The sequence below is a fragment of the Sorex fumeus genome, unplaced genomic scaffold, assembly GCF_029834395.1.
Source record: "Sorex fumeus unplaced genomic scaffold, SorFum_2.1 ptg000009l, whole genome shotgun sequence".
Classification (NCBI taxonomy): domain Eukaryota; kingdom Metazoa; phylum Chordata; class Mammalia; order Eulipotyphla; family Soricidae; genus Sorex; species Sorex fumeus.
The window spans coordinates 27,127,239-27,141,377 of NW_026606066.1; the positions used below are offsets into that span (position 1 = coordinate 27,127,239).

Below are 14,139 nucleotides of genomic sequence, written 5' to 3' on the forward strand. Positions count from 1 at the left end.
CCAATTATCACTGTCAAAGTGGTCCCTTCTCTGTCCTAACTGCACTCCCCTACTTCCTACCACTGATCAGTCCTCCTGGCCCTTGCTTCTGTCTTTGGATAGACATTATTTCCTAGTAGTATAGTTTTATATCCTACAAATGAGAGAATAGCACCATTTTTCAACCTCTGATGGACCCACAGATCTGGGTCATAGTCACTTTTGTTGACTTGGAAGTCATACTCTGGGGTGCTCAGGGGGCATTTCTAGCAGTACTAGGGAACCATGAAGTGATAAGGATAGAACACAGGCTCCCACATGCAAAACATGCACTCCAGCTCTTTAAGCTATCTCCCCAGCTCTTTTCCAAGTTTTCTTTTTTGGAGTAGAAGATGTTTGGGCAGTACTCCGGGAATGCTACTGAACCCAGACTTCCTGCATAAAAGCATGTATTCAGCCCTTTCAGCGATCTCACCCACCCCTCTTCCAAGTATTCTTGACATCAAAATGATACAGCCATTTGCCTGTATGAGGCTCTGGGTTCAATATGCCATACAAAGACAAAAACTATCTGGTCAAACATTATTCGATATTAATGTGATCAAGTCATTACATATGACTGTTACTTTAACCATAAAGAACAGAGGAAAATACTGACACCACATGTATGCAATCAACAGAGTTCAGACTTTAGAAAATTTTGTAAGGCAAACAAACAGATTTCTCCAAGTCAATTTGAGAAGGAAAAACATTCTACTTCTGGGCAAGATGCAAAAGCTAACATTGAGGCGGGGGGGGGGGGGGGGTGGAGAGCGCAGGGGTGGCGGGAGGGATACTGGGAACATTGGTGGTAGAGAATGGGCACTGGTGAAAGGATAGGTTCTCGATCATTGTATGCTTGAAATGTAATCACGAAAGTTTATAAGTCTGTAACTATCTTACAGTGATTCATTTAAAAAAAAAAAAAAAGCAAACAGCCAACTAGCGCTCTTGCCAAGAGCATGAAAAGCCACATCAATGCAGATAAAAAGGAGCTAGGAATCTGCAAATGCAGGAGTGAGGGTAAACCTCCAAGAAGTGATCTGGCATCTATAACTACATGCCTATCCTGGACAAAGGAGGCCAGGCATCCAGGCTTCATGCACATGGAAAGCTGATGCTGGAAGGAGAAATCCAAGGGGCTGGGAGATAACCAAGGGTTCCCCTCACCCCCCCACACACACACCTGAAATCCAATAACTTTGTAATGGAGAAGGGGGGGGGAGAAGAAAGAAGAAAAAAAGGAGGAGGAAGAGGAGAAGAGGGTAGAAGGGAGGGGAGGAAGGAAGAGAGGGAGGGGGAGGAGAAAGGGAGGGGGGGAGGACGAGGAGGAGGGGGAGGAGTTTACTGTGGAGTATTTCTCCCCGAAGGAAAAAAATGCACATCTTGTCCACAATAAACTGTCCCACTGTCCAGACTTTATATCCTTCACCGCAAAAATACAATTTAAGAGGTTGGAGCAGGAATATGGCTTCTGGGCAGAGTGCCTGACTGCCTAGAGTGCACAGAGCCCTAGCTTGATCCCAGACACCAACCACAACTCAGTGCTGCACGAAAGCCAGAAGCAAGCACCACAGGGACAGGAGCAAGAATACCTCAGGAATGCAGAGCCAGGAATAACCCCTGAGCACATCAGCTGGTGTGGCCCCAAAATAAAAATCACCATGGACAAATGTAAGTTTTCTATAAAAGATATAAGCTGGAGTCCTGCTTGCAATGGGCCCACGCAAGCAGGACACGGCGATGGTGTTGGGCAGACCGAGAGCCGCCTTCCCGGGCCAGAGAGACGAAGGACTGGCAAGGGAAACGCAAAACAGGAACCAGCCCCGGGCTGGTCAGCAGTTGGTTTATTTCTCTCTCCTTCCCAGCATAGTCCAATCTCTCCCTTTACGGCGCAGCCGTAGTCACTTTTGACTTTGCACCAGTCATCAGAGTTCCATCATCCTAGTCTCCTCAAAGACCTCAAAGCCTCCAAAGTCTCAGTTCTCCTCCTCGTCTTCAATGTCTCATCGTCGACCTTCTGTCCCCAACATCTGGTCTTTGGTGTCTAGTCAACTCCTTCCAAGAGTCCAGTCTACCTCCTACAAGCTGCTCTGCCAGCCACAAGTCTCTGCCACGTCTCTTCCAATCACAAGTCTTTGTCCTCTTTTCCTCCTCACATCGTCGTCCTCTATCCGTTCTGCCACAAGTCTCTTCTCACAAGTGTTTGTCCTCAGTCTCTTCCCCTCATGTCCATGTCCTCTCTCCTAGTCTCCCTTGTCATCTTAAGTGTCCTTTTCTTAAATCTTCTCTCTCTATCTTCCCCAGCCCCTGACAGCATAGTTATATAGGAATCATGTAGGGTGGAAACACAAAGGTGGGATTTGTGCCCTGCCACAGAGGCAGGGTGGGGTGGGAGGGGTTGGGGGGGGTGAGAAAGATATTGGGAACATTAGTGGAGGATAGATAAATAATTATTGTATGACTGAAATATGAAAGTTCATATTTGTAACTGTACCTCACATTGATTCACCAATAAAAAATTAAAAAAAAAAAACCAAAGGTGGGATTGCACATAATAAAGAGAGGTAAGGACTACTCCTTCAGGAGATTAACTCAAGGACAAAATCTAAAGAGAACACTACAGATTACTAGGAAATACACTGAAGGGCAGGAGTCCATCCAGGGTGTGTTGCTTTCTTTTTTCCTCAGCTAGTTCTTATATTTCTAGTGGGCTGAGCGATAGCACAGCAGGTAAGGCATTTGCCTTGCATGTGGCCAACCTGGGTTTGATTCCTCCGCCCCTTTTGGAGAGCCTGGCAAACTACCAAGAGTATCTCGCCCACACGGAAAAGCCTGGCAAGCTCCCCGTGACGTATTCAATATGCCAAAAACAGTAACAGCAAGTCTCACAATTTGTTGTGATAGGTACTGGTACCTGCTCGAGCAAATCAATGAACAATGGGAGGACAGTGCTACAGTACAGTGCAATATTTCTAGCAATGTCATTTTTGTATGTTTTTTTTGGTTTTTGGGGTTTTTTTTAATGAATCACCGTGAGGTACAGTTACAGACTTACAAACTTTCATAATTACATTTCAGTCATACAAAGATCGAGTGCCCATCCAGTGCCCGCCCGTTCTCCACCACCAAATGTTCCCAGTATCCCTCCCATCCCTCCCCCGAGCAATGTCATTTTGCATGAGCACAGTAAGGGCTGGAGCGATAGCACAGTGGTAGGGCGTTTGCCTTGCAAGCAGCCAACATGGCCGACCCGAGTTCGATTCCTCCACCCCTCTCGGAGAGCCCGGCAAGCTACCGAGAGTATCTCGCCCGCACGGTAGAGCCTGGCAAGCTCCCCGTGACGTATTTGATATGCCAAACACAGTAACAACAAAGTCTCCAATGGAGACGTTACTGGGCCCGCTCGAGCAAATCGATGATCAACGGGAGGGCCTTTACTTTTACTTTACTTACAGTAAGAGCTTAAAGTTTGGCTCTTCCATCACTGGTCAGGAGGAAATGCTGCTGGCTCCTGGGAGGGACTTAAAGGACGCTGGAGTCATTTGTAGAATGAGGTTGTGGATGTGGAGAGAGAGCACACAAACTGTGCATAAGGCCAGCATGCAGAACCACAAGCAGTCTGCATAGGTTGTAGCTCCTTTCTAATTGTTTGGTTTCTGGGCCATGCCTAGTGACACTCAGGAATCCCCCCTGGTGGAGTTTAGAGGGGATGATATGGGATGCTGGGGGTTGAACTACATTGGTCGTGACCAAGACAAGCGCCCTATACACCACGCTATTGCTCTGACCCAAAAGTTTTCCCCAGGGAACTGCACTGCCTCCTTCTTGCCTCCCATTATTAAACTTTGTATGAAATCTAAATAAATTCTGAATTTGAAAAAAAAAAAAAAGTTTGGCTCTTCCTGGGGACATCTCACTACATATTCCAGACCACAATCCTCAGGCTAGGTTAATGTCTATCCTAACCCCACCAGGTTCCTTTTCAGGTTCAGTACCTCTTTTTTAGTCATGACAGAGTTTGTCCATGACCATGCTCTTACAGTTAATATCAGAGCACTTGGCCTGGCCCATTTCAATGCCAGGGTAGTTCACAGTTTGCCCTGGGTCCACCAATCCCTCATTGGGACCCTGCTCTTGGAGTGCTAGGAATTAAGGGCAACTGAGGCCTAAGTCAAGTAAATATGGATGCCTAGGAGTAAATATTTTTTGGAATCAATTAACTCCCATGTTACATAGCATAGCATCAACTGTCTTCCTGTGTCTATAGAAAAAGGTCATTGCTGGGGCTGGAGTGATAATACAGCGAGTAGAACGTTTGCCTTGCATGCGGCCAACCGGGTTCAATTCCCAGCATCCCATATGGGTCCCTGAGCACCGCCAAGAGTAATTTCTGAGTGCATCGCCAGGTTGTGACCCAAAAAGCAAGCAAATAAATAAATAAAATAAAAAGGACATTGCTAAATAAACCATACAAATGACATAAAGAAAAGAGAAAAGCAGTTTAGGATTATTAGTTCCTTAACTGGGTGTGCCTCAGTTGCACTGTTGTGAGAGTGGCTCAATAAATCTTAAGCTCCCTGAGGGAGCAGCAAGGACAACCCAGTGTTATCCAACAGACAAGGGAGCAACCAGTTTTTCTGCAACCCAGGGAAGGAATAGGGCTGGGGGGTGGGGGGTGGGGGGGGGGGGGAGGGAAGTAATTTCAAACAATACCTTTCCAAAACTCTGAGTCTTTAAAATGTAACTGAAGTATTATATTTTATTCTTACAAAGAAACTCACAAATAACTAAAATGAATATGTTTCAAGCAAAATCTGAATGGATCAATAAATCTGAATTCTTACAGAACACAAAAATGCTCTTTTTGGGAAACACAGTATCACTGGATACCCTGGTGCCATCATAACAACCCAAAAGTACACAACCTCAAATGTCGTAATACCAAATTGTGAATAACCCAAAAGATACCACCAACTCCTGAACATCTAAAACACCCAAGACCACAATCCCCAACCACCACTCCCCAAATACAGGGAAGCAACTGTGCTGAAAACAGTGAAAATAGGAAACAGCCACCTGATAAAATCACAGAGCAGTGACAACAACTTGAATATAAAAATGGATCTTTAAAAATCCTGTGGCAATGTATGAGGCCTTGGGTTCAATCCCCAGAACTGCTGCATACAGCAAAAAAGTGGCTTTCTGTCTGTAGGACCATTCCAAGAACTCTTGATGAATTAAAAGCAAATTTGCATGAAGAAGCCAATAGAGTTGCTGGCCATCTCAAAGATAAATCTGTATGCAGTGGGATACAAAAGATGCAGAGGTGTTCTAACTGATCACCAATACTGTTTCTGCCAAATATATGCTCTGTGTACTGGTACATACAGAATACTTCTGTTTCTATTTGGTTTTGGGGGAGTCGGTCACACCTGTCAATGCACAGGGCTTACTTTTGGCTCTGCACTAAGGATTCACTCCTGGCGGTGCTGAGGAAACGAAATCAGGTTCTGGGAATCAAATCCAGGTTGGCTGCATACAAGGCAAATGCCCTATTTGCTGTACTATGGCTCCAGCCTCATACAGAATGCATTTCTACATACCCCAGATAACTGAGGCATGGCATAGAAGCTGATAAACCTCATAGGGAATAATCATGCTGGGTATCTATCAAATCACAGAAGAATTTTTTAAAAAGCAGCACCAGATAGAGTATATGAATATATTTTTCTAGGACATGCATGCTAGAAAACAAAAAAGAAGGGAAAATAGCTCTTTGTGACATCAGACTTCACAATGTAGCCGACAGTTAAAGTCATAGAAGCTCTATGAATTTCCTCCATGCAATTGCCCATTATCTATTCCTGCAATACATTCTATAAGAATGGTTTTTTTTTTTGGTTTTTTTTTGGTTTTTTTTGTAATGCTTCTACTCTCTTAAATCAGCAGTATTTCATAATTTGCTCATCTTCACATTTTCATTAGAAGTAAAAATTATGCAAAGACCTTTAAAGAGTTCTACACCCATATATATATTTTTTACAATCTTGACTGTGGGCCTAAATATCAAAAAAGTACAGGTCTTAGATTCTAAATCCTTTAAGAAATGAAGAGATGTTCTTTTGTATCTGAATTTATTAGAGACAAGATTTGTCCCTGTATGCTTTTTTATACATATAAAATGGCTTAAGAAGTGTTCTGTCACACTTTTGTCTCTTTAATTCATCCCTTTTCAAAATTGCACTGCCTTTAAAAAAATTTTTTTTCCAGAATTATGTCTTAAGGATTCAGATATTTCAGGCTTATGACTTCCAGGATTTTAAAAGTTAGGGGTTTTGATCTTTTGTTATTTCAACATTTGGTATTACAGCACTCAAGGCTAAGTTTTCAAAATATGGTCTAGAACCGTATTTTTTGTATGTTGTAATTTAAAAACTTCATTAGGGGTCAAAGAGATAGTACAGTGAGAGGATAAGGCACAGCCCCTATTCAATCTCTAGCACTGAATATGGTTCCCCAAGCATTTCCAGGAGGGATCCCTGAAGATAGACCAGAAGTAAGCCCTAAGCAGAGCCATGTGTGGGCAAAAAAACTAATAGAAAAAAACAAAAACACTATTGAACTGGGGAGCAGGGACAGGTCCATGATGGAGCATCTGCCAGCAGGTATGTGACCTGGTGTGAGTTCAACACACCCAGTACTGCACCACACCAGTGTGTGGAACCCAGTGATACAACCACGTGAGCAAGCCACTGGATAACCCAACAGTGTGGTCCAAGAAAGGGATGCACAAGGAAGCATTAAAACCAATTATATGTCTACTGGTCATCACATTAAGAAGGGAAGAAGAGGGGAAAAAGAAATAGGTGGGGAAGGTCCCACATCCAGTGATGCACAAAGGTTACTCCTGGCTATGCACTCAGCAATCACTTCTGGCAGTGCTCAGGGGACCATATGGAGTGCTGGGGATCAAACCCTGTTGGCCATGTGCAAGGCAAATGCCCTACCTGCTGTATTGTCACTCTTGCCCCAGGGGGAAAAATATTTTTAGGTACTCATTTGCTATTAACATAGTGATTGCAATAGTTATGAATTATTTGGAAATAACTCATAATTATGAGTTAAAGAAAATGTAAAATTTTCTTTTTAATATTTAATTTGGATAGCAAGGTCATGGTCACAGTCCTCCCATTATTCATCGATTTGCTCAAGCGGGCCCAGTAACATCTCCATCGTGAGACTTGTTGTTACTGTGTTTGGCATGTTTAATACTTCATGGGTAGCTTGCCAGGCTTTGCCGTGCGGGCAAGATACTCTGGGTAGCTTGCCAGGCTCTCCAAAAGGGGCGGAGGAATTGAACTCGGGTTGGCCATATTGGCCATTTGCAAGGCAAATGCCTTACCCGCTGTGCTATCACTCCAGCCCTTGGATAGCAAAAGTACTCAAAAAGTATCTGATTTAGAAATAAGTATATACGACAGAAATAAGTACCACCCTGTATACACATGGGTTAGAAAACTTTATATATTCCCTAACTCTAGGTGAAAGGGTCTAAAAGCACTAATCTTCCAATAGTAATGACCATATCCAGAGTATAGATTTTAGATTCTAAATGCCATTCTCCAACAAAAAAAAAAAAAAAAAAAAAAAAAAAGAGCATCCAAAGACAAAAGTTGTGACAGGAAAACGTGTTACAAATCTAGAGGCAAGACAAGTGATATGTTTCACTAGCTTCAGAATATGTTTCTCATATAACTACTATAGCAATTTTAACAAATGTCGACCAATTCCTTGGTATTCCTTTGGCCACCTGAGCTAATTCTCTTCCTAATGAATGTAGGTTCTACTTCATGAGTTGCTTCTAAAGAACACAGAAAGGAAAAAGGAAAAAATTTTTTATATATGTTTTTTATTTATTTGTTGAATCACCGTGAGAACAGTAGCAAAGCCTTTCAGTTCAAGTCTCAGTCGGTCATACAATGATCAAACACCTGTCCCTTCACCAGTGCACATTTTCCATCACCAAGAACCCCAGTATACGCCCCCTCCCACCCAACTCCCACCTGTGTGGCAGATTCTCTCTCTCTCTCTGTTGATCACGTTCAATATCACGACAAAAGACCCACCACTGTTATTTGGAATTTTCCCCAACATTCAGACCTGAAAAGGGACAATTTTTAAATGGGAAAATCTGGCAGAGAACATCTTAACTGAACGTTTAAGGTTAACATCATAATTAATACATCACACTAGTATCACACTTCCAAAAGCCCATAGCTTAATTCCTTACAACCAAAAGATATTACAAAGATATAGTAATCAAAACGGTGTGGAAATTGCATAGAGACAAAACCACAAACCAGAAGAACAAATAAAACTGAGAGCCCAGAAATAAACCTTCTTGGTGCTGGAACGATAGTACAGTGGGTAGGACACTTGCCTTGCACATAGCTGACCCAGGTTCCATCCCTGGCATCACATATGGTACCCCCAAACCCCACCAGGAGTGATCACTGAGCAGAGAGCCAAAGTAAGCCCTGAGCACTTCCAAGTGTGGCTCTGAAACAATAAATTAAATAAACCTTCTTCTATACAATGATCAAATATCTTTCCACAATAGTGCCAAAACCACACAATGGGGAACAGTCTCATCAACAAATAGTGTTGGGGTAAGTAGAGAGCCACAACCAAAGAAGTGATACTGAGACTCCTACCTTACACTATACACAAAAACCAACTCAAGCCCAGAAATATCACCAATAAGGTGGTAGCGGTTTCTTGCTTCTGTCTTAAGATGAACAACTACAATTACTCATGAAGATAAGATACTGAGAAATCTACAGCTCAGGGTGAGACTGACCCAAACAAGACAAGACTGAACTGAAAAGGCTGGGAGGGGAGCCCCACTGTTTTGGAGGGCAGGTCTGTTATGCCAGTCAGGGGCTCTGGGAAGAGAGCAGGTACCAGAAATCACACCCTGATCTGGGCAAATAGACTGTGGCGTAATCTTGCTGGTCACAGCTCCAGCAAGAACAGAAAGGCTGCACTGGACGAGTGCCTCGACCACAGGAGAATAATCACATAAATGTGGGCCACAGCATAGGGCTCAAGGCTAACCAGCAGGATGGGGGGAGTGGGGGGGTCACAGAAAGGAAAGAAGATGAGAAAAAGGTTGAGTAATACACATCTGGGACCAAGCTTCTTAAACTGTGGCTGCAAGCCAAATGAGTAACTAAAGATGATAAGGGGGGAGGAGGGAACCGGCAACAGTAAAAGTTTTTGAACATGTACCACTGTAGCACTGTCCTCCCATTGTTCATCAATTTGCTCAACTAGGCCCAGTAACATCTCCATAGTGAGACTTGTCAGTGTGTTTGGCATATCGAATACCTCACAGGTAGCTTGCCAGGTTTTGCCTTGCAGGCAAGATACTCTCATAGCGTGCAACAATCAAAAATGAATTCAAGGGCCAGAAAACTACAAGAGGTAAGGGCTGTACCCTAAACCAGCTCCATTTCTGGTACCACCTGGGCTCACTGGGAAAGCCCTGGGAACCCTCATGCTTTGCCAGATGTGGTCCTGAAGGATCCAGGGCACAGCCTGTGTAACCCAGAAAACCCTGGCACTGCCAGGTCAAAGGAGTACCACATTCTTGGGGCCCAGAATTGAACTTCTGGATGGTTAGCCATGTATTGCTGGTAATGGCTAGCATCCCCCAAGCATCACTTAGGAAACACTCTTCCACCCAAAAAAAGAAGGAATTCAAAATCAACCACATGAGGAATGCATGGTATTTCTGCCATGCTCAACTACATTACATTTCTTGAGCAAAAATGGGTCACAAGTGGGAAGAGCTCAAAAAACCCTCCTCTAAAACAGTGTTTCTCTACCTTTTTTCCAACTGTGGCCCTCTGCCGACCTTGTTACCTTCATGTACCCTATCTGTCTTCATGTGGCATTTCTGTACTACTGATTGGTCCCAGGCATTATGTCAAAGCCTCAATTTATGAGATTTTTGCCTGTGGGCTCCTTGGAATGTCTTAGAGGCTCATGGAGGGCCACAGGGTCCCAAGAAATGTTATTCTCTCCAGACTGCTTCTCCCATGCCCACCCTATGGAACTGGCACTACCTCTTAAAGCACAGGAACAGTAAAGAGATTGGTAAATCTCAAATCTGGGCCACCAAGAAAGGAGGGATATCAGCAGTGTCACAAACACGTGTGAATCAGCTCTAGACCCCATCCCTACCAGACGCAGCTCCTGCACAGGCAGCCTCAACACCTGGGAATGCCAAGCCAGCAAAAACCCAAAATCAAACCAAACCAAATCAACCCACAGCCCCACCTGCTGGAAAAAATTCAAATCTCTAATCCAGACCTTAAATGGAAGAAGGGAAGAAGTGCTTAACTGGCTATGAAGTGGTAAGCAGACAAAACAAAACACGTGGCAAATTCAGACCTCAAGAGAATATGACAGCACAAGAAAAGAACACTCCAGACAAAGATGTGGCAGATTCCACTGAACGGAGTTCAGGTGACTGTGGCAAGATTGGGTAAATGGCACTAGGGCTAGAGCACGCAAGACCTCGGGTCCAGTCCTGGCTGCTGAGGACTGCTGCTGCTGAGTACTTCTGAATCTGGCCCCGGTGGCCTCTAAGCACTTCCTGGTGGAACCCCAATCACTGCTGGATGTGGTCCCACAATTGAATAAATCATTGCTATAATAATCTCAACAGAGACAGGAGACTCTGAAAGGCAAGTCAAAGTGACAAAAGAAAAATCAGAAGAGCTAACTAAAAACAATGAAACAAACAGAAAACCACCCAAATTAATATACTCGGAAATAAAATCAATAGATTGAAACTGAAGCTTCAGATAAGATAAAAACAGGGCTGAGGGACGAAACCACAGCGCTCGAGTGCCAGCTGTGTGCAGGAGCCTCAGATGTAATCCCTGGGACAGCATGATCTCCAGGGAGCGATCCCTAAGCACTGAACCAGATGCAAGCCCCAGCACCACTAGATGTGGCATGGAAATTAAAAAAAAAGAAGAAGAAAAAAGAACAAATATGAAGGATTCATTAAGTGAGATACAGAGAAAGTTATGGAAACAGACAAGACTTCATGGTGAAACAAATCAGTGAGCTCAAAGATAATAATGTACAAATGACTTGGTTGAAAAAGAAAAATATCCCAAAAACAGAAGAGGAAGAGAAGGAACACCACAAGAACTCGAAGAATAATGGATATCTGTAAGGGGAAAAGTGAGAGAGGGAACAAAGAGCTCCTTAAAGATATAACAGCAAAAATATAATAGTTCCTAAAGCTAACAATATCTGCTTTCTAAATACAAAGAAACTACAAGAACAAAGAGTGAAACATCAAGAACTCAAGACAAAGAATTATGAAAGTAGCTGGGGGAGGAGAAAACAAAAAATTCCTAAAAGTACCATTTTTCACTACATAACCACTGCCACTGCATAACTGCTGCACCTGGTTTTGTTGGTTTGCTTACATAATGGTCCCACCCTACTTATTGGCAAGAAGATAATGTTATAAAATCTGACAATTGTGCAGTGAAATATGCTTTTTCATCAAACTTTTCAGCCAAAACTACAAACCAGAGGAGAATGTAATGAGATAGTAAAAACAATTAATGATAAAAACTGCCAGCAAGATGATCCTGCCTACCACTGGAGCAACAGTACAGCAGGCCTTGCACACAGCTGAGATGGATTCAATCCCCAGTACCCTATATGGTCCTCCCTCCTCCTTCACTCTAAGTGTGACCCAAGCACAGAGTTAGGAGTAAGCCCTGAGCACCACTGGGTGTAGTCGTGTCCCCACCCCCACCCCCGCAAAAAAAATAAATGCTGTCTACAAGACTTAGATTATGAAGACGAAATGAAGGCCTTCACAGACATATGCTGAACAAATTTGCTAACTCTGGACCACCCCTACAAGAAATGTTGAAAGCTCTTGTATCTAAGCATTTTTAAAAGTCCACAAAAAAATTGATGAACCAGAAAATTAAACACAGAAACATCAGGAAGCCTCATATACGAATAATTACCCTGAATGTAAATCAGAGGTACCCAACCCCCTTTTCAGAACAACAACAATCTGAGTCAGTTCTCCTGTGAAAAATTTACCTGCTCTAAGCAAACAGAAAGGGTTCCCCAAATGCACCTGAGCTACTTATTGCTACCCAGTATGGCTCTGGGGTCTCCTAGGAGAGGCATCCCCCACTTTGGAAAACCAGTATAGAAACCCCAGATTTGCAAGGTGTCAATATTCCAGAGATGTGCTAAATGACAATGCTATAGTTACCACTGCTGCATTAACTCTCAAGAAGATTCAAGAGGGGCTGCTGATAATAGCTCAGTAATAGAACACAGGTCTTGTAGCAAAAGACAAAGAATTCACTCCATGTCACCAATCCACACTGCTACGTGCGAGGGCTAAAATCCAGGGTGCGAGCACTGCAACCAAGTGGATAACCCCCACCCCACCCCAGACACACTGCTATGATGAAAACAGCAATGGGAACATCAAAATGGAACTTGATTTGAGAGTTGTATCTGACCAATACTCATCCAAAGTAAATAAAATTTAAGGAGCTGGAGAGACCACTCAATAAGCAGAACACATGCTTTGCACAGGGAAGGTCAGGTTTACCCCAGCAATACACAGTCCCCTGTGCACCACCAGGAATGACCCCAACAGAGCCGAAGCTCCCAAGCATTGCTGGGCATGCAACAACCCCGCGGGGAAAAAAAAAAGGGCAACAAAAGGTTTTTAAATAATTCTTAACTTTTTCAACGATCTATGAGAAATTTAAGAAAAAAAAATTTTTTTTAATGGGACCTGGAGGTAAAGCACTTGACTTACATATAGCCAATGTAGGTTCAATCCCCTATGGTAATCCCATATGGCCCCCAAATCTGCCAGGAGTGATCCCTGAGCACAAAGTCAGGAGTAAGGCCTGAGCACCGCTGGTGTGCATCCCGCCTCTCCCCCACAAGAAAGTTTCAGGGACTTAAAAGACAAAAGGGAAACTATGGGGGCTAGAGCGGTAGCACAGTGGGTAAGGCGTTTGCCTTGAACACAGTCGACCCGGGTTCAATTTCCAGCATCCCATATGGTCCCCCGAGCACCACCAGGAGTAATTCCTGAGTGCATGAGCCAGGAGTGATCCCAGTGCAAAGCTGGGTATGATCCAAAAAGCAAAAAACAAAACAAAACAAAAAAATAGAAAGAAAAAACTAAGAAAATTGTTCCATATGGAGCAATAGCATAGCAGGTAGGGCGCTTGCTTTGCAAGCAACCAACACGGGTTCGATTCCTGCACCCCTCTCGGAGAGCCCGGCAAGCTACCAAGAGTATCCCGCCAGAATGGCAGAGCCTGGCAAACTCCCCGTGGCATATTCTATATGCCAAAAACAGTAACAACAAGTCTCACAATGGAGTCATTACTGGTACCCACTCGAGCAAATCAATGAACAATGGGAAGACAGTGCTACAGTGCATCAATAGACTATGGAGGCAAAACACTTCTATGGAAACAAAACAATTAAATGTAGCATATAACTCTGGATTAGAACCTGATCTAGAAAAGGGGAATTAATAGGAATGATAAATCAATGTTAACTTCTTGGGCTATAAAACATGCTAACATTTGGGAAGTAAAGCTGAGTTCTTTTTGTTCTTTGTGTTAAGGTGACATTCAGTAGTGCTTGAGGGATCACATGGTGCCATGGATCAAACCCAGGGCTCTGCATGCAAAGCCTACACTCCAGACCTCTAAGTTCTCTCCTCAGACCCAGGAAATCAAGGATAAAACTTGGGCTGGATGCAAGCAATGAAAACAACTTATCACTTTACTATCAGTCAAATCCTATGTAGGAATTTCTACAAACTATTTTTGTAAGTGTGAAATACTTTTAAGTGTAAAATCACTTCAAAAATAAATTAATGCAATGCTAAGGAAAAGTCCAGCAGCATGGGAAGAGAGAGAGAGAACCCACGTTAATCTTTAAAAAAAAAAAAAACTATTCATTAAAGAATAGAGACCCAAGACTTGATAGAAACATCTTTAAGGTGCTTGCCTTCCTTACACA

The 14,139-nt window shown here is 43.3% G+C and overlaps 2 protein-coding genes across 3 annotated transcripts in view; both read right to left on the reverse strand.

Moving 5' to 3' along the window:
* Positions 1-14,139, reverse strand: part of OLA1 (Obg like ATPase 1) — a 189,932-nt gene that overhangs the window by 164,840 nt on the left and 10,953 nt on the right. The gene's annotated exons all lie outside the window — the stretch shown is intronic.
* GPR155 (G protein-coupled receptor 155) overlaps positions 4,175-14,139 on the reverse strand; it is a 222,358-nt gene continuing 212,393 nt past the window's right edge. Inside the window, exon 18 of the transcript XR_008791885.1 lies at positions 4,175-4,187. The gene's annotated coding sequence lies outside the window, so the exon portion shown is untranslated. The remainder of the gene's footprint in view (positions 4,188-14,139) is intronic.